Source organism: Neopsephotus bourkii, unplaced genomic scaffold (genome assembly GCF_033783945.1).
Source record: "Neopsephotus bourkii isolate Nb327-2 ecotype Australia unplaced genomic scaffold, CSIRO-AGI_Nbou_v1 NB_1059, whole genome shotgun sequence".
Classification (NCBI taxonomy): domain Eukaryota; kingdom Metazoa; phylum Chordata; class Aves; order Psittaciformes; family Psittacidae; genus Neopsephotus; species Neopsephotus bourkii.
In genome coordinates, this window is record NW_026901547.1 from 326,317 (window position 1) to 352,928 (window position 26,612).

Sequence of the window (26,612 nt, forward strand, 5' to 3'; positions counted from 1 at the left end):
CTGACCGAATGGTTTCATGCTACTCAGTTGCCAGCTGGGGTCAAATCACAACACTGACTTATTGCAGAGAGAAGATACCTAACATAAAACCCTCAATCTAACAAGAGCTCAGGTATTTGCCATCCATCCCAAGGGATTTACCCCTGTCTAGGAATCAGACATCTTTCTTTCGGGACTAATGAAACAGGTGAGCTGTACGGGACTGCAATCTTCTGATCTGCTCAACTGTGTATTTCCTACTTTCCCCTTCACTCATTCACACCAGTGATAAGATTCCTAAGTGTTCTGAAGAGGAAAGATAAGAGAGGAAGAGAGGCAGGTATTCACTACATTCAGGTCTCTCCCTAGGTCCAAACAAAGGAGACTCTTCAGTTCGCAGTAGGGTATCATGATCTCCACACAGAAAGCTTATAAGATGAAAGACCTTGCACTGACAGGGGCAGCACACTGGTCTACAGGTCTTTCCATCACATATGTTATAGGTATGCTCTTGCAGTGGCACGACTCCTGAATTTCTTCTTACAGTAAAATGGGTATGGGAAGTTAACCACCTTGTCCTCCCAAGTTATGAAGGTATGGAATCCACTATAACCAGTATAGAGGACACTTGCTGGAAAAAACTGAAGGAAAAATACCTTTTACACACCTGCTTTAAGGCCTATATAGCTTTGGTGGCTGAGCAGCGACTTTGCCAAATTACAGATGTCAAAGGAGAAATAGTGTCTCTGCCTCTGCTCTTCCAGTTGATACTTATCACATGATGGCAGAATAAAGAAGAAAGTTTTGGATATTGAAAAAATGTCTTAGATATTTAAAAAGTTTTAGCTATTAAGATATTCAGATATTTAGAGATTAAGATGCAAAAGGTAACTCCTTGTAGAATTGTATACTGAAAAGTACTGTGTTTAATCTTCTAAAGACATATTGTAATAATTTCCTTCCTGTGATAGGACACTAAAGCTGCTTTAGGATGTATCATCATAATGAGGACATATCACACAAAAAGCTTTTCATTGACAGCAATTTCATGTTTTATGAAGCTTGCTAAACTTCAAAGAAGCTAGTCTTCATTTAAATACTTCCTTAAATTAACTCACTTTTCCCAGTTTAGAATGCAGGTAAAAATAAAATATTTCAGAAGAGAAAACCCATTGGTCATGAAGCTACAGAACTGATATTTTGTAAAGGAGACCAGCAAAGGAAAGAGAAAACATGTACAGAGAAATGGGGTCCTCAGAAAATGCAAAAGAAAAAATAAATCAAAATGTTATTTCTGCATCCTCATCACTTACCTAATTTTTTAAGTCTACCAACAGACTGGCTGGTAACTGGAGAATGAATAAAACAGGGATATAGTCCCACGGAGTCAGATGAAAATATAAGAGAAATTTTTACAATGCTTTAATCTATCTGTATAGGTGTTACTACGGTTAATGCCATCAGTAAATTTGGGGCAGCTTCCTTTCTTCTTGATCAATATATGAAAATACTGCTAGCATTACTTGCAGTCCTGGGAGGCAGGTGAGTAGCAGCCAGACATCTCTCCTGTCCCCGTGGAGTCAGGCAGATCTCTAATAGCTCTATTAATCCCTATGAAGTAGGGCAGCTCTTGGCCCAATATGCAGAAATCAGGTAAACTCAGTTATGTGCTCAAATTTTGGATCTGATGGTTAATATGCTGATGCATGGGGAATGAGTGGATCCAGCACTTTGCAAAGTGATCCCACCAGAGGGTTAGAGGGCATAGCTTTCAGTCTCATTCATAAAATTCAACCCACAGCTGTTTAAAAAAGCTGTAATGTGTTTTGGTATCTTGACATACCTGAAGAAATATTATGACTCATGTTCTTGAACAGTTTGACTTCTTACATCAGTTGTGAACTGTAACCAGCAGGAATTAAGATCTGACTACCAAATATAATTTCTATAGATTATCAAAATCTCATTTAAAAAAAACAAGAAAACAAACAAACAATCCATGAACTATGGAAATGCAGTTGCAGTGACAGATCAGATTTGAGTAAGTTTTGTTGAAGAGTTCATCCCTTTCAGAAGTTTCAAATCATCCAACTCCAGCAGTTCCTAAAGTAATATAAATATGTATATACAAATATATGTAAGAATATATATGTCCTGTATAAATATATCATTAGCATCTCTTTTAGCTTCAACATTTGGCTTGCTAATAGATGTTATTAGCCATACTTCACTGTTCTTTATAAACTTAACAGAATCAGAATCATAGAATAGTTAGGGTTGGAAAGGACCTTAAGATCATCAAGTTCCAACCCCCCTGCCATGGGCAGGGACACCTCACACTAAACCATATCACCCAAGGCTTTGTCCAACCTGGCCTTGAACACTGCCAGGAATGGAGTATTCACAACCTCCCTGAGCAACCTATTCCAGTGCCTCACCACCCTAACAGGAAAGAATTTTCTCCTTATATCCAGTCTAAACTTCCCCTGTTTAAGTTTTAACCCATTACCCCTTGCCCTATCACTACAGTCCCTAATGAAGAGTCCATCCCCAGCATCCCTATAGGCCCCCTTCAGATAATGGAAGGCTGCTATGACGTCTCCATGCAGCCTTCTCTTCTCCAGACTGAACAGCCCCAACTTTCTCAGCCTATCTTCATATGGGAGGTGCTCCAGTCCCCTGATCATCCTCGTGGCCCTCCTCTGGACTTGTTCCAACAGATCCATGTCCTGTTTATGCTGGGGACACCAGAACTGCACACAATACTCCATGTGAGGTCTCATGAGAGCAGAGTAAAGGGGCAGGATTACCTCCTTGTACCTGCTGGTCATGCTCCTTTTGATGCAGCCCAGGATGTGGTTGGCTTTCTGGGCTGCAAGTGCACACTGAAGCTGGCTCATGTTCATTTTCTCATCGACCAGCACCCCCAAGTCCTTCTCCGCAGGGCTGCTCTGAATCTCTTCTCTGCCCAACCTGTAGCTGTGCCTGGGATTTGTCCGACCCAGGTGTAGGACCTTGCACTTGGCATGGTTAAACTTCATGATGTTGGCATCAGCCCAAATAATACAATAATTGTACTTTTGTTCTGGAGAACTCTGTAGATGCGTAGGTCCAAACTGTACCAACAACCAGAGTGCAGATCATTTTACTGTGTTTGCAGTTCCCAACCGGAATTTGATGGAAGAGTGATAGCATTAATATTCATTCTGTTTAAATAATTGTTGGAAAGGTGGCAATTATCCTAAAACAAATCTGTGCTGTGAGTGTTGCAGTGTCACAGTGGTATCTATTAGAGTGTCAGTTCAGTTCTTGCTGGAAACTACTGGCCACTGAGGGTAAAATTAATGGAGTCAGAAGATTTAACTCAGACAAAACAAAACAAACAAGCATTCTGTGTTTTATGAAAATAATATGCAACAGCACAACTCAATCCAAAACAGCTGTTCAGGCTGTGAACCACATTAGCCTAACAAACAAGTGCTAGTTACCTGTCAGGATTAACCTAATATTCTATGTTAAAACTCATTAATTTAAGAAACAGATTGTACCACTAGGCAGCAAATTAGACATAAGAACAGTAGGACAATTAAATTGCAGTAGATTTTATTCCAAATTGTTCTTTTAAGCACACACTAATGGCCCTCTAATTTCTTTAATGCTTGGTTAAGAAATTGCTCACAGACCAGTTGTACTCATGGCAGCAGTAAAGACAAAATTCTGTGGGATTGAGTAATAAACAACCTTTTTCTCACACATAATGTAAACCATATACCTTATGAAATCCTAGAGCATATTGGAATATATTTTACCACATCTACAGTAGGTGTGCTATTTAATTTGCTAGTAAGGATTTGTGTTATCCTACAGGTTCTTGAGCCTGCTTTAATAATTTCTAATGAAACACGTTACAACAACATCTTTTTGTCCTCTGTTCAGCTGTAAGCACAATTGAAATAACAACAGAACATAGCGTCCCTTTCAAAACAACTTTGAACAGCCTTGTATAGTGGAAGGTCTCCCTGCCCATGGCAGGGGTTTGGAACTGGGTGAGCTTTAAGGTCTCTTCCCACCCAAACCAGTCTGTGGTTCTATGATTCCACGAAATACCAGAAGCAGATAGCAGCATCAGGATAGGGATGCCTTTTTCATCACCCTGTTTTAGATAGTGATAGCTCCCATATGGCATAGGTGGTAATTACATGTCTTTGGGTAACTGCAGGTGCAGAGTGAGAAAATATGTCAGGCAACTGCATCATCTAGGAACTTCTAACTTTTCTAGTCCTTTTGTGCTAATTGACTACATCTGTTTGTGGTAATTGCTTTCACATGCAGCAATCGATTTTCAAAAAGCCAGTCTTGCAGCAGTCATTGCAATAACTGATCACTGTCACACAGCTTAAACAAGGTGAGGATAAGAAAGTGTTTACAACTGGCTTGATATTCCAACATGTCACCAGCACCTCTGTGTCGGACTGCCAAAGGCAGTGAAATGTTAATTAAACCCCTAAATAAAGTAGTCTGATTTTTAAAATGCTAAAACTTCTCTAAACCTTTGAAAACCAGTCTTTGCATTTTTGTTCATACAAAACTTCAAACTGCTCTTTGGTCATCCATTAAGATAAAACACATCAAAATCTATGACATCATTTTATTTCTTCTCGCATCCTCCTTACTAAAGACACTGCCTGTCCTTTCCTGAAAAGCAGCCTTTCATTTGCTAAAGATGAAGGAATAGCATCAAAAGAAATGAGAATGTTAGCACTGTGGGGAAAAGAATGTTACACTTGGATAGGCTTTTGTGTTTCAAAATACGACTTATAAATTACCTCTTGATCATGACTTTGTTCATTTCAGAAAAAAAAAAAAGATACTTTTATGACCAATGTGTTCCACTTCTAATGAACTCCCGTAACCGCATTGCAGCACCACACTAGCCACCAATCTGATATTTTAAAATCTGGCAGATTTCCACCAGCAGTTTCACTCACAAAAATAGTAGAAGGTCTAGAACATTATTAGCTAAAGTATGCACTTTTTTCCAACACTTGTGTCTCTCTGAATTGTTTTGGAGGAATAAAACTTCACTTCTGAGATTTAAATGGGTCACAATGCGAAGATACTTATTCTAGTCACAGGACCGTAAACTGGCACCCATAGTTCTGCTGCTTCTCTAGTCACTTACAAGAGGAAAATCCAACTCACTGATACTGAATGTTTCAAAATTAGACCACTGAAGTCCCATATATGAGGATGTCTACAGCCCCATACACTAATGTTAATAAAATTAAGAGTGTTTTCAGACAGTTGCTAAGAAATGTACCGATTACACATCAGTAAGCTGGATAGAGACAGAACAATGTCAAAATGTCAAGGATAACATATGTTAGAAACATAGCCAAAAGAAAAAGGGATTAATGGGCAGACTGCTGCTTTATTTCAAAAAGAGCAACAAGTTTAGAGAAGCCAGTTAGAGGCCATTTAAGGTGAGAATAGACAAAGCAAAAAACCAAATTGTTCAGTAACTTCACTAGCTATGTCTAAATTAGACTTGTTTTTTGTTATGGTGCTATGCATTAAACAGTACACACAGTACTGTAATTGGAGGCTTTAATAATAGCTATGAGAAATTTTAGGGATATTTTCAGCTATGGTTGTTTATTTCTGCTTATACTTACTTTTACATAACGTCATTTTATTTTACGAGGTACCAGGAAAAATGTTGCCTTAAACTGAAAAATATCTTCACACTGTTCCAAAGGTACAATCTAATTTCATACCAAATTTGCAAGTTACCTCCTGCTCACAGTCAGATTTAGAATTAAAATAAACCAAGAAAGAGGACACTGATACTCAAGCCAAATACAGTATGTGGTGAAGTCCAGAGGAATGTTGTACTGCCTTTAAGACTATCTATCTGGACCTGACCATCTAATGTCATCTAACCAAAAAATAATGTAGATCGAAGCCCCAAATACTTAAAAATAAAAGAATTTGCAGGCAGATCTGAAGTAGTGGAAAAAATAACTGGGATAAAAGTGTGCTGAGAATTAGGTGGTTAAGTACATCAAAAATTCCTAACAATAAAATATGTTTGGATCAATATTCCTATACATCAGCTTGTAATAGATCCTAGGAGAAGCTATTGAATGAGAAAGAAAACACACAAACCTAATTCCTGTAAGTTCTTCCAGTGACAATATTCTGAATACGTAGCAAGTAATTTCAATATGCATGTGATTGTTACAGTCTCGTTTTTATCACCAGTCTGAAGAGGGAGATATGACATGTTTCCATATATCTCCAAGTCTATGAATGGTGTCCATTCTCCTATAAAATACCTTAGGACTGACCATAGAAAAGAGGAATGTGTTAAGCAATTTATGCTTTGCATTACTGCATACCATGATTTGAATCGTTAAAAATAATCATTCATGTGAACAACTTAAAATTTTTTCGTGCGGTGTAATTAAGACCATTAAGTCAATCCAGCATGCATTAAAGTCCACAGAAGAGCTGTGATTAGGATCAGTGAGCTTTGAATTAAGCCTTGTAGTAACTTATCAAACAAAGGCTTGTAGAGATTCTATGAACTTTTATGCACCTTTATGAAAGCAGGTTTTCAGGCTGCTGTGAATTTCTTCCAAAGAAGAAATGTCTTTTAAAATAGTTGAATGTAAACTATGCAGACTAATTTCTCACTCCACTAGCCTTATCAGAAAGATGTGACACTTGCTGGAGAAGAACAAAGGAATATGTATATCCAAATCAGAAACTTCCTCAGAATTTGAGATGGTACTCTTGCACCTGGTGTCATATATTTCAGTAAAACATTTAGAGATAAAGGCAAAGAAACTGTCACACCTGACATACCTTTCTTAACTTTTCATATGGAATTATTCTTTTGAACGCATCTCAGGCCTTCGTAGTTTATCTGAAATATGAAGACGAGAGAGAGAAACCAGCAAACACAATACTTGAATAGTCAAAGATCAGCTGGTCATCTCCAAGCCTCTGCCCCACCACAGATGGTGCCTTTGTAGGAAGTATGTCTACAATATACAGGGGATATACATAACCTATTAGCAGGAGATCATTAGCTCCTTTACTTCTGGTGAACAGCTGGATCATTGCAAAGATGTTACGTGATGAGAAAGGAAAGGAAAATTAGGTCATTTTAATAGATAATATAGCGGGAAAGTTAGAGAAAATCCAACAGAGACACAAAAGAGATTGCGCTACACAGATCTAACCCCACATGTATCTTTATTGAGGCCACTCATATAGGGATTTAATAAATTTTTATTTAACACACAGCTGTATGTGGTGAAGTGCAGGGCCTACAGGGACACTTAATTTTCTCCTTTTCAGCTCTTGTGAAGAAACATAAAAAGCATGAGGTAGGACAGAACACCAATTTCTTTTTGCTGCATATTAAAAAAACTGAAACGTTCAGCCATAAAAAGCTGAAATGAGCATTGTTACCAGCATTTTGAACCTTCATGGTTTGAACTGGAGTTGTAAAGCTTTATTAATAATTATCAGGCTTCTAATTCATAAAACAACTTTTTAATTAAGTTCTTTTGAAAATAAATGAAGGTGGTAAGGCCCTGGTACAAGCTGCCTAGAGAAGTTGTGGCTGCCCCATCCCTGGCAGTTGTCAAGGCCAGACTGGGCCTTGGATGGGGCTTGGAGCAACCTGATCTAGTGTAAGGTGTCCCTGCCTGTGGCAGAGGTTTGGAAGTGGATGAGCTTTGAGGTCCCTTCCAATCCAAACCAGTCTGGGATTCTAGGAAAATAACCCTGACAATAACACATACTCATCACAAGACTTCACTCTTCTCTATGATTTGCAAATGTGTCCAATTATTCTGCTTAATCTACTGATGCAGCATAACACTTTCACTCCTAACCATCAGTGTGTTCTCTCCTCTTGTAAGGGTCAAGACTGAGACAGATTTTTGAAAAATTATCCTCTGCAACAATTTTTAGCCCATCTGGCAGCTGTTTATCAGAAACATTTTACATCTTTTAATTATTCCTTTCTTAATTATGAAAACTAAAATAAATCTGATGACTGAAAGTTGCATTTAAAAAAAGAGCTATGTAAATAAGTAAAATTTCCATCCTCTTCTTTTATCTACTTCAGGTCTCTTTAATAATTTACACAGTATTTTCTCTATTTATCCTCATTTCCTAGCCATTACCTTTGCCAATTTCTGTCACAGCAGAATCTCTGAGTTAATAAAGGAATATCATGTATGAGGTCAAATTATAGCAGTCAGTGTAAAAAGTGTTCAAGTTAGGGGTTAGTCAATGAAACCCTTCCTCAGCTCATAAATAAAGAATTATGGCAGGGAGTATTTCATAGCTTAGTGTGATACACTCTAAAAGTCACTTTAGAAAGAAATTTAGTACAAGTAGCAATACCCTACTGGTGCTTCCTCACTCTAAAGCAGAAAGTTCAGCACTGGAGTCAATTTCCATACATCCATGTGTTGGCAATGTCATCAAAAATCAATGGAATTCCATCCATAACTGTAAAAAGTGAATTGGGTTGTCAGGAAGTCAACCCCTTTAAAAGTGCGGATCAATGCTCACATCTTCAAGTTCTGTACATGAAAGACGAATAGTTAGAGATTGACAAGTAGCTATGGCAACAGCTAATTTTGGTGACCAGTCATACAAACCAAACAACAAATGAATAGAAAATCATCCAAGATGCAATAATAGCCAATAATTAGCAAAACTTATGGATCAAAATACATTCACACAATTTTTCTCATTGCATATCTGTGTTTATAGCATTATTTTAAAAATATTTTAGCAATTGAAAGTTCAGTAAGAATAGTAATACATTCTCATAACAAATATTACATTTGTGTATGCAATTGAATTTTGGAAAAAATTGTCTTTTTGTCCAATACTAGGGACTTAGTTTATCTAGGTCTAAATAACTTCTCGCACAAGGCTATAACCTGTGCATTGGTGATGTCTTCAATGATAGTATATAGTAGGTCTGTTATGTAGAAACTGAAAAAAGTCAATAAATTATACTTAGCCCAGTTTGTGTATTTATGTGTGCAGAAATAATTTAAAAGACTTGAAAAGCAAGAAAATTATTTCATTTTTAATTGTTTCTTTCCCCCTGCATAAATTATTGGATTTATCTATCATTGGAAAGTCATTCTTAATTTCCACGATGGTATGCTTAATTTCACTGATGGTACAACAATAACAGTGTTAACTATATCTTACCTGATTTTATGTACATAGTATTAACATTATAACACCAAAGACTGATAGACACATGGCTTAACCTTTTGAGCACCGTAGTCATTAGCTGGTAGTAATAACAGAGATGAGACCTACCTCTTTTCTTGCTGGCACTAAGCTGCTGCTCTCAATGCATATGGCACAACTCTTTACTATTTCAACAACTCTTTACCATTTCAGTTTTCACATTCTCATCCCAGAACTTTTCAGTTCTGGGGCATACTAAGTTATAAAAGCCCATACAGCAAAACCTATTGTACAGAGTAATTATTGTTACTGTTAAAAAAAATTATTTGTAAATAAGCTCGTAGCATTAAATGTATTACATAGGGTACAGCTTTGCATAGCTTTGATCATGACTCCCATGTATTAATACTCGCTAAACACCTGGGTTTTATCATTATGATCATAGAGGTTTTAGTAGCTGGTTTGGACTTTACTGATATAAAATTACTTATGGCAATTGTATTTTTTTTCCCCTTGATTTCATCAGTGTGTCATTCCTTATCCTAATTGTCTGAGAATGCCAGGTTCTCTAGTGATTAAATTACTTGAGTGGAATGGAGGAAGCTTAATCTTACTACTGATTCCTGTTTGAACCTTACAGATTTGTGTTTATCCCTTAGGATAGAAGTCAGATCAGAGAAAGAACAGAGTTTGCTTAGAGAGAACTATAAAACCTGCCCTCACTGGCTCCTTCAAAAGTCTACTTTTATAGTGAAATTAGTGATGTTTACTTGTAAGGTCTGTGAAAGCTGCGATTTCAAGAACAGCAGGTCCTGCATCAGAGCGTTGTTCTAAGTACTTTATTAACCCAATTTCTGCAGATCTGCTTCTGACTCAGAGACTTGAGAGAGCATCCTCTCCTCCTTGTGTGCAGCCCTGGCAGGGAATCAAATTTCTCTAAATTGCCTCAATTATTATTATGAAATTTTGCACTTAGTGGCTTATTCATTGTAGCACAGGGTCATCTGCTGCAGTTAATAATTCAAACTGAATTTGCATGTCCATACTGGGTTATATAGCTTGGCTTCGGACAGGTTGATAAAGAACCACTGTAGATGGAACACATATTTGCTCTAAACAGGTTCTCTTACATTGGAATTGAAGAGTCTTTTGCCTCATGATAAAATAAGACTTCTTCAGTTCAGGAAGGATATTAGAATTCAATGGTATTTTTTCTCCATGTATGACCTGTCAGCATATACTGTGTGGGTTTTATTGTAGATTTTTTTTTTTTTTTTTCAGGATTATCCCCGTAAGACTTAGAATTCAGCCCAGGATAGACAAGGACAAATTTTTTTCATTTAAAGAATCTGGTTAGAAAATTAATTTCCCAAAGGTGATTATTAAATTAACTCAGCCTGAATGACCTTTGGACAATGGTGGGAAACTTTTTTTTTTTTCCATAATAAACTTATGCACCATAAAAAAGAACAGTGTTCATAATAGGAAAGAATTCCTACTGATGCAACTTTCTTTAACTCGACAGAAAGAGAATGTAGTATTTTCTGTCAGGTCCTCTAAGGACTTCACCACTGCTAACCTGCTTTACATGGATTTTACTTGGACACATTGGTAAGAAACCTTTACTAAATAGATAAAAGATGAAGAAATGGGACGGAGCAGGACAGATAGGAGATTGCCAAGCAGACCAGAGTGGAAAAAAAAAAAAAAAAAGAGAAAGAAGAATCAAGATGAGAACACCCAAGAAATAATGACTTGAGTTAAATCGTAGGCCTCCTGCAGTCAAAACCTCTTCAGATTTACAAATTGTTGCAGGAATCACCTTTAAAGCATAATTTTGGGACAAACTCTATTCTGAGTAGCAAAGACATATGCTTGAGTGGGTTCCAGAAAAGCCCAATATATGCACGGAATTCACATTAATTGAAGAATAAGATATCTTTTATATAGATCAGAGAGCTCAATTTAAGTAGATTTTTATTCTTATATTTTACTGGATTTTAGAGAACTTTTTTTCATATCAGAAACTTTGTTTTCCCATTTTTTGACTTTTAAACAGGTGACATCCTGATGGCTGAGAGGTCTTTATATCATTAATTCTTCCCTCTAAATAAAGGAAAATAGTTTTAAAGACAAATTTTCGTTTCACTATTCAACATTGGACAAGAAATTTGTGACTGACTGCTTTAACATGTGGTTGGTGCCCTTTACTGATGAGCAGCTGATTGTTGGGTTCATTATATTCTTGTAAACAGTTTTCAGCTGCCTGTCCCACACACCAACTGCTTTACCCAGCTGATTAATTAACCCATTACTCCCACTAAGTGCTGCTGCTGGTTTATCATTTCTGAATGAAATGTGTTTTCTGTTCTCATGTTTGCAGTAGTTTTGCTTATGTGCTTACTTTTTAAGTGGGAGTTTGATCTGTGATTTGAAATACTTGCTGCTTCCTAAGTAATGGGATGATTTTTGAGGCTCAAGCTGTGGAGGGCTTACGGTTTGCACAAAATCTGATGTTTTCCAAGAATTACACTACAGGCTAAAGTGTTGATGTGTTTTCAGGGGCAAGCAAGGCAAAGTAAGTTGGTGAAAAAGTATGCTTATGGGAAAGTGTGTAGGGAGGAACAAAAAGCAATAGATCTCTGCTTTTATAGTATTGTTCTTTGTTTGTCTGAGATTATTGACAGGTCTAATGTGCAAACATTTCCTGACACGTGAATTTTTCTAATGGAAAAACATAAGACATGTACTTCATGTTACTCTTCACTTTGGATTCACTACAGCAAAACAGGGGCAGGAGAAGTTCTTGCAAGCTATGCTGAAGATTGTTTTATTTTCTTCTATAAGCCTTTATGGCTAAAACTGTTAGTGGCGTTTGATGCTTTTTGCAGCCAAAAAAGTAAAAAATAACTTTCCCTCTCCACTGAGTTGTAGTCATCTCTTCAAGGCCAGAAAAGATCCCTGAAGGGCTTTTTTTCTCTTCGCCAAGGACAACTGAAAATCAACACAACCGTGTCATATGCAATGTGCAGACAGGAACAAACTCAAGACTATCCTCATCTTCAAGTTTAAAGGGAAGTGAGATCTTGTTTACTGACAGGAGTGGTTGGCAGGGTAGAGTTAGTAAATTATCACTTCTTTCTGGCCTTATCTTTGTGCCTGCACTCCATCAAACTTCTACTGAACTCAACAAAAATCATGCCACTCCATTACCCCTTTTAAGTCTGTAAATTTGATGCCACATAAACACTGTGCAGGCTTTACTATGAACTCTGCTGGCTTCCCTAGAATGTGAGCCTAGTGTGTAATGAATGTAGCCTTAAAAGAATGAGCAAAAATATCCAATGTCATCCTTTTTTTTTTTTTTTATTCAGGGAAATATAAATTCTGTTATTTCAGAGCAATTAAAATTCTAAATCTCTTGTGCTATGCTAAAATATGCAGTCTTTCCAACAGAGTATTTAGTTTCTCTGTTTTATGCTATTTGACTTTCCCAATGGGTATGTTAAGTTTAGGGACCCATCTGCATAAAAGTAACTGAAGGATCTGGGCTTATCAGGCAGGAAAGGGGGGGGGTTATAAATTCATTGCAATACTTTAATTCATCTGTTCAGCCATTAAGTATCTATGTCAAATATGTCAACATAAATTTAGGGAGAGGGGAATTCAGCTAGTCACATAGGACATCTTTGTTATATTAAGGCATATGCCAATCTTTTAACCTACACGGTGTCATCTTCTGTTCAAATTCTGTTCAAATCAGTGCCAAATTTAGCATCCATGCATGTTTTCAATACACAGAAGTTATTTAATGCAAGGTAATCAGATATTAATTCAGTATTTTGACAGAGTTATCATCATCTGTGCAAATGTTGTTATGATAACTGCACAAAATACTCATCCTGAGCTTATTACCAGAGGAGCACTTCATAAGGTAGTAAAGTGACAGAAGATAAACATAGAAAATTATCTCATGTCAACTCAGGAACCAGTTAATGTACTCTCCTTAAAAACAACAACAACAACAAAACTTTTAAACCTCAATGCCACACTTTAATTAGCTCAATAATTTGATGGGGTTGTGTAATTTAAAATTTATTCAGGTGCCATTTTTAATTAGAAATTTATGAACTGACTATAAACATGACATTTGAAGTAAACATTTATGGAAATGCTTTTCCAATGGATTTTAACCCAAAACAGGTCAGAAATGATGGGTTTCTCACCAATGCCTTGGAGAGCTCATTGCCCATTTCTTTTGGCAGAAAGCAACAGGCCATTCTGAGAGGTGGAAGATTTTCACATTGGTTATCAGACATGACAAAAACTGGGAGTAGTGAAGTGTTTAGGAACTAATGCCCAACTTCACTCCTCATGGACCACTTTCTCATCAGAGCAGCAGTGTGCTTGGATCCTACCTTGTAAAACAGTAAGTGTAATAAGGACTGTCAGGAAGATATAGTGGAAATGATGCTGAAAAAGAAAAGGACATTATAAGAGAAAAAATAATTGAAATATACAGGCACAACATGAAATCTTGGCATATCTAGATGCCTGCTGGCAGAAAGGAACATATTGTAAGGTTATTCCCCAAGAGCAAGGGCGATGAAGAGGCTATTGTCAATTGGTTCGTATAAATGGATTTCTACTAGCAAGCAGCTAAATTACAAATATTTCTGGGGTTGTAAAGCTGTTGAAAAAAACAAAATCAAAATGATGCAGTTATGTTCTCTTCACAATGAGTACCCAAATTATTCAGAACAGGGAAAACGAAAATGACACAAATAGAATGTCTGAGCAGAGATTAAGAGCTTAAATTTGCTTATTGAAGAAACAGCACATCCATGTCAGATCCCTGATCACAGGCTATAAACACTTTCAAGTTAATAATGAAACAGGGAATTGTTTGCCATATCTTTTAACAGACAAACCTTGAAGCTTGCAATGAGGAAAAGGCCTAATATTAAAGATTTATTATTAGATTGAGATTCATGTTTCCGTCTGCAAATGTAGCCATTACTATTGACAGTGCTCTCGATTTCTGAAATTATATTTATTGTAGCCCTGTAGCACAGCAAATATCTATAGCACAGCTATCATAAGAGTCCATGGGCTTTATACTTCACATGTGAGGCCACAGAACTGAGACACATTAAGTTTTCTTTGCTTCATTTTGTCTTGACCTGCCTGGAGCTTTGTTTTTTCTTGGTTTAGCTACAACAGTGGTTTTTCTAATGACCAGGTAGCTATGGCCAATCTGTCTTACTTCTGCTTATCTTTGTATAGTATAACCACAGTTTCTATGTGAGATGGGAGTGAGAGGTAGTTATTTTGTGAAAAATGAGGAGTTTATCTAGTGTAATGTGCAAATTTATGACTGTGTGGTTTGGTGCAGAGGAATACAGGCATGGTAAGAAAGCAGTGGACAGAGGACGCAACATAGAGGAGCTATATTGGGGTGGAATGAGACAAGGCAAAGACTGGCATTGGAGACCTCATGGCTATGAACAGTATGCTTACAATTAGTTAAAGAAATGCATAATAATCATCTTTATTTTATTGTTCTTTATATTTCTAGGATGTTTTATTCTAGGCTAATCATGATCTTTTAGGTTTAATATTAAGACAATAAAGTTTTAATAGCAATAATTAATGATAAAATAATGATAATTAGTATTTGTGCTAGCATTATTGACTTTACGTCTGTGTTGTGTTCCCTTTTAGCCTGTAACATGAACCCTGATAAAAAAGACAGAGTAAAAAAAGACATTTACTTTTCAGTACTTGTCATACCAGGACTTAGACTTGAAAATCAGTTAGACACTAGAGGCAATGGTGCTGGGGATCAGTCTGAGCAGTGTTATAAAATGCACAGGGGGAACTTACTCAGGAAAAGAGGCTCCCAGCTGGGGCACATCAGCTTTCACTGTCACTGTGCCAGAATACACCAGGGGAAAGCTTGTCTAGTGAGATGAGAATGAGACCAGGGCTCTGCTGCTCCTAGATCCAGTGTCAAACCGCTGAGTCCTGGAATTTGCCAAGAATTTCAGCATGTTTCTCTTTCCACATTTATTTAGAAAACCCACCCTGCTTTAAACATCCTTCAAATCCTAGGAGGTGGCAGGAAGTTTGGGCATTCAAGCAATGGGTAGTTTGCCTGTAATGGTGAATTAGTTGTAGGTTTGCTGATTCAATCAGTGAACTCTTTCTGCTCTGCTACCTGCTTTCCTAATTTAATTTCCTCAGCCCTAACCTTTTTCTTCCCAACACAAAGAATGCATTTGCTTTATGTGAGAAAACAGACATTTTTAAATTTAGAGCTGATGTATTGAAGCAGATACTGCAGTGCATTTCAGGCAGCACATGTAAGCAAAATAATCCACTACTTCAAGTCATAGAATAATAAAATGATTTGGATCAGAAGGGACCTTAACGATCATTCAGTTCCAGCCCCCTGCCATGGACAAGGACACCTTCCACTAAAACAGGTTGCTACCGTCCAAACTGGCCTTGACCACTGCCAGGGATGGGGCATTCACAATGTCCTTGAGCATATGATTCCAGTGCCTCACCACTCACACAGTAAAGAATTTCTTCCTTGTATCTAACCTAAATCTCCCTTGTTTCAGTTTGTAGCCCTATCACTACAGTCCCTGATGAAGAGTCCTTCTCCAGCATCCCTTTAGGCTCCCTTTAGACTCTGGAAGCTGCTCCAAGGTCTTCCCTGAAGGGCCTTCTCATCCCCAGGCTGAACCAGCCCAGCTCTCAGCCTGTCTCCAGAGCAGAGCTGCTCCAGCCCTCTTAGCATCTCCATGGCCTCCTCTGGACCTTCTCCAACAGCTCCACGTCCCTCTTGTGTTGCTGCCTCAGAGCTGGATGCAGGACTGCAGAGGGGTCTCCCCAGAGCACAGCGGAGGGAGAGAATCCACTCCTCAACCAGCTGCTCATGCTCTGGGGATGCAGCCCAGCACACAGGGAGTTCTGGACTCAAGAGCACACTGCACCTCGGTCATGGGGAACTTCTCCTCACCTGATACCCCAAAGTCATTGCAAAAAATGATGCTTGCTTGCTCTCTGTGCAAAGCCAGACATGCACTGCTGGAGGGGGAGGTCCAAGCACCAGCTCCTGCTCCCAGGATCATCTGCAGCTGGAGAGCAGAGCATGAATAGAATCTGTACCTTATCAACACATGCTGTTGCTTTTAACAGATTTCCACTGTCTGCCTACCAATGGATACTGTCACACTATTTTGGTGGGGTGCAAGTCTGTAATATCTGACCTCCAAAAGCTCTGTCTGATAAAATGCATGTGAGCATCCTCCTTCTGCCTCAAAGAGAGAAGAAATTCAGTGTGCTTGGGATGTGTTGGTGATACTGAGCGATCAATCTGGAGCAGAATAGCCAGCTTTATTCACGATGAATAAAAGCTACCACGGCTGTTGTGTCTTGTGCAGATGCCCTGCAAACTGCCTTCCACATGTTGCCCCTTAGGTGTAGCAATGTTGAATGTGTTGATCCTGGAGACATTTAGGAAGGGAATTGCTCAGTGCTGTCATAGGAGAAATACTCCAAGATACCTCTAGAAATAGATTATTATCTGTCAGAAGATCTGTCAGCATCAGGCAGACAGAGATCTTTGCTGGTTTTAGGTCTGCTCATAAAATAAACAATAATTCCAAAGATCTCCGTTTTACAGGCTGAGATAAAAAACCCCACCTATGCTGCAGATTAGGTATGATGGTGTTGGACATGGTACTGCTAATTTGATCTAATCTGTAAAGTGGTCAGTACTAAAGACTGTTTGTGCACTCCACATTTTTCCTGAGATCACAGATCTGGTATGTTTCTGTAGTTGACATTACTGTATTAGCACCAAACTATACTGCTCACAAAAAGCACCCTCACTTTCAAGCTGCGTATGCCAGAATCTCTCATAGTATTTTTGATTCATTTTCATAAGCTGTTTTTATCTGAAAATCCAAATCAGAGTAAGGGAGGCTGGGGTGTTTACTTGACATCTAATTTCATTTCAACACTTCCCAGTAAGCAACCTAAGCCTTGCAGAAAAATTCCAATCCTGAAACACACAGGTGTGCCACTGTGGGTCACCACATCAGTTCTGCTTTGCAGTGTTTTTACTTCATTTGGTGCCATTTGTGCAGTTCTTCTCATTAAGTCATTTGTTCCAGTGGGGTGCTATAGGTGCAAGACAAGCAGAGTTGCTGTGAGTCTGGAAGCAGATTTCCAGAAGGCAGTTTATATGCTCACATTCTGCCCTTTATTGGTTCTTTAGACCAAAGTCAGTTGTCTACTAGTGCTGTATGGCTTTTCTGGTCTCGCAGCAACTAATGCCCACCACCCTAATGCAGGATGCTCACTGTCACACAGAGCCAGCTTCATCTCTGCCTGTCTGAATGTCTTCTGATACTTCTGCTTTGCCTCAACTCCCTCTGATAAGCAGTTCACACAGTGGGAAATGAGTTGATAGAAAAAAGCACTCAAAAGGAAGTTATACCTGAGTGAGGACTTTCAGTGAATTGAGAAGGACTCTGCTTCACACAGCACTGCTTGAGTTTCTCTCCTGTGGAGAAAAATGATTCATCTTGAGATGATCACTACATTCCTGTTAGATTTGAGAACCAAGGGAGAAACTTGATGCTTGCTTTCCGCATACTTTTATCTACATATGAGGTTAATTTTCCTACCCCAGTGAAAAGTTGAAGCTGTCAGTGGAAAGAAAATGAGCTGTGGGTCACAGTATCAGGATTAGAACTGCTTCAGAATATACGTTTTGATTGTTGGTGGAAGCAGGAAGAAATTAGCATGAGTTAAAAGACAGAGATGAGAAATTAAATTAATTTAGGAAATACACACTCAGTGAGATCTAGAGCTAAAAGAAGACCTTACAATGCATATTGGCACCCTCCCAATTGGCACCTCCAAACTGGCACCCTCCCAATTGGCACCTCCCAAATTTAAATGCAGTCCAGAGATTCCCTTTGTTTGTAGCTGCAAAGCCTGCTATCTGCCTGCAAAAATACAGTGTTTTGACTTTGAACAGCACTATTTCATACAGCCAAAGTTAAGGCTTCTGCATGTTCTTTGGCATTTTCTCATTTGAGGAACTAAGTACCTACTGTCAAAGGTTATCCATTTATGAGTTAGAAAGACACTCAAACGTAGATCAGTTCGTCAAAGACCCAGCCTGATGAAGATGCTCATATCATGCCTAACTCATCATCTTTTGCTTACTCTTTTCCGAGCCTGGTGGCTCTTCCATTCCTGAATTGTCAGTGGTCAGACTTCAAAAGCAAGGTAAGCCAGGCACAAGGCTTCTTGGAGCTTGGTAGTTAAGGCTATCTCTTGTTAAGAAGCCTTTCAATTCCTCTAGAAACAAAAGCTTCTATCCTACATCTCCCAATTCCAAATGTTCTAAACAATAGCAGTTGTATGAGAGCACTTCACCATCACTATGTCCATGACCTGTAGATACACTATAACGAGAGGTACCCAGTGTATATAGGTATCTACTATCAAAACTAGTGGTCTGTCCTGTATTTTGGGCAGACAATGACCACAGAGCCTGAGATTCTGGTGAGTTCAGATACATTCCCATACTTAGTACTTTCTGCTGGCTGCCCTACGTAGTTCTCACATAAATACATTGCCATGGGTCTACATTGAATGTTCAGTCATTAGAAGCATTCACTATGAGTTACCCTTCAGACTGCCTATGGTTCCCCACTGAGGTAATTTTTTATGCCCAGCTTTTTCATGGAGTTGCCCTCCTGGGCTAGGTGCTAGATTTCTTTCCATGAAGGTGTCTGGTGTGCCTTAAATACCTAGGTCCCTCTAAAAATCTGGTCCTTAGGACTTCCAGTTTTCAGCATAACACAACCAATTAAGATTAAAAATCTTACTCCTTCTGCCCATTGGCACTGTACTCTCTAAATAACATTAATTTTTTTCTATCACCTCTCTCCTTTATTTCAGAAAGCTCTTTGTCTCCCTTTGAAACAGTCTTGTTATTTTGGCCTTATCTTTGGTTAGAGGTTAAGAAAATTGTTCTGTCTGATGTTGATCAGCCAGCAGGGAATGCTTATAGCATTGGCTAGCCAGCTTCTGCTTTACCACCCAAGAAAAAAACCAAGAAATTCTCCAGGCCAGCTTCCCACAGCCTGGAGGGCCTGGGATTTATAGATTGTTTGAACTCTTCCAGATGGTAACACACCAGGCTGCTGCAACACCACACTTGGTGTCTAGTCCAAAGACACTTCCTCATACTGATTTATTTGTTCTCTCAACTTCAACACGATTTTGTGTTTGTGTCTCTCTCCACTCCCTGGCATTTTCTAGCCAGTTCCAAACACTAGACAATTTATGTCATATACCATACTAGTCTGCCTAGCAGAACACACAAAATCTGAAAAACAAAACCCATACAATAAAATGGATCAGATCTATTTGGTAATACACATTGTCTAGTAATTAATGGCTTTGCAAAATTTAATCAGATGTAAGCACGTTCTCAAAGCTCTGTGTGTTATTTTATCCCATGTACTACAACCTGGGAGGAAGAAGGAGCAGGAAAGTTTGTGCAGAAAACTTTCTCAAGGGAGGCAGGCTTCCGTGTATGCTCTGCAGACTGATAGCTCTATGAATTGACTGTCTACAGGTCTATGCCTGGGAAAGTGACTTTGCAATCCTTGCTCTTGTGGCTTCTATTTAGTTGCAATGTATTCTGTAACTATAACACCTTTGGTGCAAAATAGTCTTTCTCTTAATTATATGAAATGTGTTGTTTAAGGATAATGCAGCTTTTAGAGTTTGGAAAGCACTTCAGATACACTTTTTGCTCATAGGATCAATGTGGCACTGAAAACAAAGGAGACAGTGTATATGTGGGTTTGTGTGTGTATTTATGTAAAAATAAATTATCAAACAGCTTTTTCCTGCACAGTTCCTTGTAGAGTCATAGAATCATAGAATAGCTAGGGTTGGAAAGGACCTTAACATCATCAAGTTCCAGCCCCCCTGCCATGGGCCCGGACATCTCACTCTAAACCATATCAACCAAGGCCTCATCCAACCTGGCCTTGAACACTGCCAGGGATGGAGCATTCACAACCTCCCTGGGCAACCTATTCCAGTGCCTCACCACCCTAACAGGAAAGAATTTCCTCCTTATATCTAATCTAAACTTCCCTTGTTTAAGTTTTAACCCATTACCCCTTGCCCTATCACTACAGTCCCTAATGAAGAGTCCATCCCCAGCATCCCTATAGGCCCCCTTCAGATAATGGAAGGCTGCTATGACGTCTCCATGCAGCCTTCTCTTCTCCAGGCTGAACAGTCCCAACTTTCTCAGCCAATCTTCATTTGGGAGGTGCTCCAGTGCCCTGATCATTCTCGTGGCCCTCCTCTGGACTTGTTCCAACAGTTCCATGTCCTTTTTATGTTGAGGACACCAGAACTGCACACAATAGTCCAAGTGAGGTCTCATGAGGGCAGAATAAAGGGGCAGGATCACCTCCTTCAACCTGCTGGTCACACTGCTTTTGATGCAGCCCAGGATACAGTTGGCTTTCTTTGGTTTTAATGCGGTAGCAAAGAAAATGGGGAAGTGACTATTAAAGCGAGGAAGGATAAATGGCAATCCTTTCAACTCAATGTCAGGAAGCATCATCTGCATAGTTTAGTTTTGCTTTGACAGTGTCCTGGGAAGGTCTTGAAGACACTCTTAAGTTGATACCAGAATAATAGTTTGGAAGAACACAAGGAAACTTAGAATATATTTATGAAGGAAGAAAATGAAGTGAAAGGAAGCAAAAAGCTTCCTTTCAAAAAAGCTTTCATAAAAGGCTTTTCAATAAAAAAAGAAAAAACAACCTCTGTTAATTCATTGTAGCACACAGTTTGATTCAGAATGAAAGATTCTATGTATTATGTGTTGCTGAATTCAAATATATTCCCTTGTCTAATAATAGAACTATATAAACAATGGTATAAACTGAGACAGAAATATTGAGCAGAATTTTTTCCAAACGTATCATGAACTTATTAAAGTTTGTTGCAAATGTTTCTAAAGTGAGTTCTACATTTCATGTCTTTGTTAGAAATTTGGGAAGGGGGATGCTGCAAAATAAGAAGTAACTATTTTCCTATGCCTATCTGGGAAAACCTTTCTTTTTATTTCTTTTTCATCCCTTCTGTTACTGTGTGATTAACTTAGATGCATCTGTCTCTAAAACTTCACTTATAAGTACCAAAAGTCAGGAATTGTAATGACCCTTTCAAATCTAATTGTGACTTTCAAACACCTCAAAACATTTGTTAATCCACCTGAGAATGAAATGTCTCTCATCCCTTTGTAAAACAGCTAAGAAAGTGCAATTTTTATTTAGGGGCATGGATTAGGAGACAAGAATTTGGTTTCTTTCATCAAGTTTGAAACCAAACTGCTAACAAAACCCAAAGCTTGTAATGATTTTAATGACAACATCTCTCTCCATCACATTTCCTTGGATTCTCCATGCTTTTTGACAAAGTTTTCCACTGGCTTTAATTCAAAATGAAAAATCCTGTAGAGTTTGTGATGAGCAGTGGCATTGACACAGCAGTGGTTGCCACCAGATGCCCACCTCATTTACCAAGTTTAGTATCTCCACCTGGGTCAGTCAGCTATTGGAGAATCAGATATGGGCAATATCAGAAATCTAATTCTTGCTTTGGGATTCCTACCACTGCTTGCTTTTATGTAATTTTTTGATGAAGTTTTCACATAAGTTTTGGATATCAATCAAAATATCTTATCTCATCTCTCAGATATTTCTAAAACAATTTTTTTAGCATTGTAATATATTTGTTTGTCATTGCCAAATGATCTGCCTAAAGCTGTTTCTCCTTTACTGCTAAACATAAAATCTGAACAAGAATTATTTTCTCTGCCAAAACGTTCATTTCAAGTCAATTGTAATTTTGGGTGAGAAAAACCTGTAGGGGATTGTCCCCATGAACTTTAAATGTCTTTCAAATCTTAAGACTGAGAACAGTTCACACCGTTGATAAATCTAGCTGCTATCCTGTTTGATTAAAAACTGCACTTTTAAAATTAAGCTGCTGTGGCAGACAACCTGTAGGACATTTTAATTTCTATCTATCTGTGCATAGTCTCCACTCTGTAAACCTCACATGCCTTTTCCCTTTTTCAATAATGTGACAAGACATTTGTTCAGTATTTAAGCTGCATGTCTAATGGGAAATATTGGGATTTCCCAGTTGGACCAGATGCAAGACAATCTAATCTGGTATTCTGTCTCTAAAAGTGACATTTTTCATGAAAAGAGGAACAATCTGCTAACCATAAATAATTCCTTCTTCTCTCTAAAAGACACTGGCTTTAACTCGGACAAAATGCATAATATGCCTTCCACTAAATACATGTTAAAAGAATGAAAACTTTAGTATATATTCTGCTCTCTATGAAGTAACTTTGTGGACCTGTGATGTTTTGGCACAGCATCCTGTGTGATCCTTTCCTCATCACATTCCTCCTATCATTTTTGTGGTTTACGAGAGCAGAAGTTCCTGATTTACCACCTTCAATCCACATATTATTATGGTTACCCTTATTATTTATATCTATACCTATATCTATAACTGTACCAGTATATATACTTACAACAACAACTTTGTGAGTTTCTAGGGTTAGTAATTGCAACTGCATTACCTGGAGTAAATAAATGCACACCCAAATGGCTAATCATAGTAATTTCAATCCTATGTAATTAGTAGCTGTACTTAAAAAAAATAATAAAATTCAAGATAAATTTAATTTCTTTTCAAAAGCTAAATTATCATACCTTAAATAAATATTTTTCAAATATTGCACCTGGAAGCAGTGATAGTATTCATGGGTTTTGATGTGTATGCTTAAATCGAGGGCCTCAAAGGCACTTACTAGCTCCTCTTACAGGCATATATCTTGACAAACACACCTCTGTGCTAAAACGAAAACCTCACATGCAAGCAGAAAGTTTCAGTTCATCCACAGTTTGAGAGGCATAGGTCTTCTTGACTGGAATGATGCAAATGAGACCCCATAGTCTCGAAAGTAAAGGTGTGAAATAAAAATGTAAAAGTATCTTAAGAATCATAGACTTATAGAATGGTTTGAGTGGGAATGGACCTTAAAGCTCATCCTCTTCCAGCCGCCTTCAATGGGCAGGGACACATTTCACTAGACCAGGCTGCTCCAAGCCCCATCCAACCTGGTCTTGACCACTGCCAGGGATGGGTCAGCCACAGCTTCTCTGGGCAATCTGTGCCAGGGCCTCACCCCCCTCACAGGGAAGAACTTCTGCCTAAGAGCTCATCTCAATCTCCCCTCTGTCAGGTTAAAGCCATTCCCCCTTTTCCTGTCCCATGGGCCTTTGTTCAAAGCCCCTCTCCAGGTTTCCTGTAGCCCCTTCAGGCACTGAAGCTGCACCAAGGTCTCCTGGACCCTTGTCTTCCCCAGGCTGAACCAAGCCCAGCTCTCTCAGCCTGTCTCCAGAGCAGAGCTGCTCCAGTCCACACAGCATCTCCAACAGCTCCACATCCTTATTTTGTCCTAAGATATTTCATCACAGTTTCCAGTGTCTGAAAAGAAAGTACTATTTAATTGGTCAATATATTATGTTAATAACCTAGTTGGATCTTCAGAGAAAAATTGATCAGCAAATGGACAAAATGCCATCAAACACAAAAAAGCCCTCAGCACATGGAACCAATTTAAATGTCTAAAAAAAATAAATTGATTTTTTTTGTTGTTGTCGTTGGTTTTCGTGGGGTCTTTTGGTTGGTTGGTTGTTTTTTACCAGTGTTTAGAATTTAATTACTACAATAAATACTTCTGTTTCTTTAGTTAGCTACCTTACCAGGTGCCAGGTCAATGGTCCTTATAAACAAAGTCAAGATTTGTGAAGCTTTTTTTCTTAGTATGTAGTGAGGCTGAGACTTTGGGGTGATTGGATATCATAGTTACAACTAAGTTCTATAATGTTGCAGTGCAGCACTCTTCAGTGTGCTTTCCAAGTGCAGTTCTTTCCAAGGACTACTTAAGATATTCTACAATATTTTCAGAAGCCCACCAGACTTTATAATTGTGTTAGACATTACTTATAAAAAAGACAATGAGAAACAGAAGACATCTGAGTCTATTTATTTAATACTTTATGTGCCTGTAGTAAACTGAGCATCCAGAGCTTGGAAAGGTATTTCATTTTTTTCTCATTATGTATCTACAGGAGGAATGTTGTTCATATCTTTAGCTGAACAAAAAGGAAAAAAGCCCAAATAAGTATTTTTAACTTAAAATATCCATAGTGTCTAGGAGCAGGGTGAGTGTTCTGTGGCTGAATAACACCAGTGTCATAGGTTTTACTTTCATTATGGTGTTTGACAGCAAAACCTCTTAACTGCAAATTGATAGAGAAACAATCAAAGAACAGAAGAAAAGTGCGTGCTTGAATGTTCAAGTACCTAGGTACAGATTTCATCTTATGGCAGATGTTGCCATTTTAAGGAGGACTTTTTCTCTGGAATCTCAGCATACAACAAGCATTAGATACTTCTAGGGCACTCACATTCTGAGATTTAGCTTTATGTGTGTTGGTATGTTCTGTAATGATATCCATGAAGCCTCCCTCCCAAACAGCTCCACAGGGGTTCCAGTAAAGAGTCTGTCATTAAAAAATATCAGCAAGGTGAATAAAGGCAGAGCCCTACTAAATCAGATCAACAACTAAAGGCACACAGTAAGACAGCTTCACTATACTAGCAAATTCATTGCAGAATAGTGATGAGACATGGAGAATGCTCATAGCCTGGTTTGGATAAGGACATACAAGAGTGGATATTTATCACTGGTACAGATAAATATTAGAACCCTTCCTTCCTTCCTTCCTTCCTTCCTTCCTTCCTTCCTTCCTTCCTTCCTTCCTTCCTTCCTTCCTTCCTTCCTTCCTTCCTTCCTTCCTTCCTTCCTTCCTTCCTTCCTTCCTTCCTTCCTTCCTTCCTTCCTTCCTTCCTTCCTTCCTTCCTTCCTTCCTTCCTTCCTTCCTTCCTTCCTTCCTTCCTTCCTTCCTTCCTTCCTTCCTTCCTTCCTTCCTTCCTTCCTTCCTTCCTTCCTTCCTTCCTTCCTTCCTTCCTTCCTTCCTTCCTTCCTTCCTTCCTTCCTTCCTTCCTTCCTTCCTTCCTTCCTTCCTTCCTTCCTTCCTTCCTTCCTTCCTTCCTTCCTTCCTTCCTTCCTTCCTTCCTTCCTTCCTTCCTTCCTTCCTTCCCTCCTTCCTTCCTTCCTCCCTCCCTCCCTCCCTCCCTCCCTCCCTCCCTCCCTCCCTTCCTCCCTTGGTGATGGGCAGGGAGAGACAGCATGTCAATTGCATACCGACAGTGGTGAAATTCAGACTTCACGTACCTCTGGTATACAGTAGAGGAGTCTCAGTATATTCTTTACTGAATTCCTTGTAATCTTGGTGAAAAAAAAAAGAATCATATTATGCACTATTTAAATTCAGTTCAGTGGGAACCTGATGTGATAAACAGATCACAGAATTTTGCATCAAAATATTCCAGCAGCCTGACAGGGAAAAAATATACTCACCTTTGAGGAAATTTGAAGTGAAAAGATGCTTCAGTAACAATGATTTTTTATTTTTTTCTGGCATTCTGCAGTGTGTAAAGTAAGTGCAATTTTGAAATGTGTTACATATTCATACAGCTGTGTCAAGGTGTTCTAGCCAAAAATGAAAAGATGCAAACAAGCTCAGGGGCAGCTGTAGAACTGATATACACACAGGAAGAAACGGGGGATGTGGGGCCATGCACTTACAAACAGTAGTAATAATGAAGAGAAGAGGGAGTGTAGTCCTCCTCAGCCTGCATATGACCAGCGTACGCTCAGTACCGTATGCCACTCACCCCTGCATCAAAAAAAAGTAGGAAATAATTAAAGTCTGGCATTCTGAGTTTCAGGTCAGAATGCTGCTATTTGTGTACCTCTGCTTTGGTTTATCTCTCTAGCCGAATTTCATTCCAGTAGTACCTAGTAATGCAAACAGAAAATAAATATTCACTCTGCCATGCTGCTACAAACTCTATTTGAAAAAACTTACCTGTGATTTGCATTTAATGCATCAGCGTGCAGCCACATGAACCTTCTGCAGGAAAGTTAAATACTACATACTCCATAAGATAGCCTAAAGGTACAAATCCTTTGAGCTTACTCTCCCTTCTTTTAAAATGGCAAGTGTTTGGGTATGTTCAGCCTGCAGAAATGAAGCTCCAGGGAGACCTTAGAGCAGCTGCAGTGCTTAAAGGGGCTACAAGAAACATGGAGAGGGGCTTTGAACAAA

At 38.6% G+C, this 26,612-nt stretch overlaps 1 protein-coding gene across 1 annotated transcript in view; it reads left to right on the plus strand.

The window, feature by feature from the left end:
* Window positions 1-26,612, plus strand: part of LOC133216505 (cytochrome c oxidase subunit 7C, mitochondrial) — a 74,775-nt gene that overhangs the window by 35,878 nt on the left and 12,285 nt on the right. The window lies entirely within an intron of this gene.